Here is a 2,500-nt window from a genome sequence, read left to right on the forward strand (position 1 = left end):
ACCTAAATAATTAAGTAAAGTACTTGTGTTGGATTGGCACTACATAGATAAGAAATGAAGTGTAAACGGGGGAATAAGTTAAGGAAGAAGTAGGAATAAATATTGAATTTATTGAATATAGATACAGATACAATAAGCGGGATTGCCCCCTTTGTTTGTTAGGGGAGTACATCCAATAACAAAAAGTACCCTATTGATGGTAATCCCGGCATTTCGTAGATCCAGTAATTTAATCACTCGAGATTTTTTTCTATCTGTCTTATATCAATTATAAATCAATTCAATATAGATAGGATTTTTTTTTCGTTCTATAGCAATGGTGAATAGAGCAAGAAAAAAAGAGATCAGTGGAGAAACAATTACATAAAGCCAGATGCTAGGCACCCCTTTTTGATTCCATTAATTGAACTTTGTTTGATTAACTCGAAGTTCTTTAAAGACCTCCGCCTTCTTTGAAATATCATGAACAGTTCCTGTAGGTTGAGCGCCCCTTTCAAGGAAATATAGAATAGCAGGAACATTTAAATAAGTTTGATTCTTTATCGGATCGTAAAAACCGACTTTACGAAGATCTCTTCCCTCTCTTCGGGATCGAACATCAATTGCAACGATTCGATAGATGACTCATTGGGATAGATGTATATGAAGAATCCCCCCCCCCCCCCTAGAAACGTATAGGAGGTTTTCTCCTCATACGGCTCAAGAAAGAATGATTCGAATTTATGTATATAGTGGCAAATGTATCCAAAAAATTTTGAATTAGACTCTAACTAAAAATTGGAGTCGTTTTTTGTTCTTCTCTCCTGAGAAGAAAAATACCATTCGTACTCATAACTCAAGTTAGGTAATTATCAAAGGCCTAGAGAGGAAATCCTTAAACATTTATTGAGCCGTCTCTAACCCATTTTTTTTTATTTGTCTCACCTAGAATCTATTTCCACATTCTAATCTAGTTCGAGTTGTTGAAACAGTTGAAAAATGGAGTTTACTTGTTCCGGTATCCGTTATCCTTGCTTTGAATCATTGGGTTTAGACATTACTTCGGCGATTCTTAATCGTTTCAAAATGGCAGCAACATACCTTTTATTATTTCTTTCTATTGAAAGAATCGTACGAATGATTGATTCCCCTACGATACAATTTTGGTCAAATATTTTTACCAATTCCGAACTATTTAACTTTTTGGTTTGAACCCCTTTCAAATTTGACCCTTTCGATTTCTATATCGAAGATATACTTACGTTACGAAGTTTTTCCAACCTATTGATTGGTACTAACCCTAGACTCTTCCCCTGATAAATGAATCAATACTTTATACTCGAGCTCCATCATGTACTATTTACAACCAATAAAATTGGTTTCCTAGTGTAACAGAACAAACTATGTCGAGCCAAGAGCATCTTCACAGATATATAAAATGGTGGATTCCTGCATCCACAACCGACCATGTCCTTCAAGTCGCACGTTGCTTTCTACCACATCGTTTCAAACGAAGTTTTACCATAACATTCCTCTAATTTTGAACCGGTATGCCCGGTATGGAATTGATTCAATATGGAATCATGAATAATCATTGGCTTAATTGCTACCCAGCAGTCCACACCTTCCTTATATTTCCTTATATATAATATATATATATATGCTTATATATATGATATATGCTTATATATATGCTTATATATATATATGGAAATGGAAGGATAGGTATTTTTTTTTATTTTATCTGGAGAAGTCTCAGCAAGGATTTAACATGATCCTATATCATATGAATGAGACTTTCATTTTTCTTTCCATACTTTCTATAAAAAGTAAATAGATATATTCTATTTATATTTTTTTTTATACATTATACACGTGTCATTGACACTCGATTGCGAGTGTAAGAATGTGAATCGATACGCTTGTGAGAAAGTCAATCAATAAGGAGTATATAGTTCATAAAACAATGATTCGAAATCTGAAAGAAACAAAAAAAAAAATGGAATCACATTGTATCCAATATCCCACTTACTTTTATTAGGGGATTAGGGAAGATGGCTAAAAGTACCTCATCTTTTCTATGAGAGAATCGGGCTGGGACGGAAGGATTCGAACCTCCGAATAACGGGACCAAAACCCGGTGCCTTACCGCTTGGCCACGCCCCATTTAGATTTATATTGGACACAAATAAACACTAACATAGGTATTGGCTGTTCGTCAATTTCAGCCTAAATCCAATATCTATAGAATGGGCGTTGCTAAGATTCGTCATGTGTAGAATGTGTAGATGTAGAATCGAAATGAATTCATTGATCATTACATATAATTCAATTAAGATATTGTATGAAAGTATGATTCCTTCTACTCTGATTTAAGAATTGAATCAGATTTAAGAATTGAAGGATTTTTGATTGGGGGAGTTCCAAGAAAAAGGAAGATTTTTGGCAAACCTTCTCTTCTTTCTTTATTTTTCCCTTATATCACGATAAAAATGAAATTATCTCTAAAAACGAAATGTTT

The sequence above is a fragment of the Aristolochia californica genome, unplaced genomic scaffold, assembly GCF_029961685.1.
Source record: "Aristolochia californica isolate CCGP_79_NKW_82.1479 unplaced genomic scaffold, dmAriCali1.0.hap1 SCAF_235, whole genome shotgun sequence".
In the NCBI taxonomy this organism is placed as follows: Eukaryota; Viridiplantae; Streptophyta; class Magnoliopsida; order Piperales; family Aristolochiaceae; genus Aristolochia; species Aristolochia californica.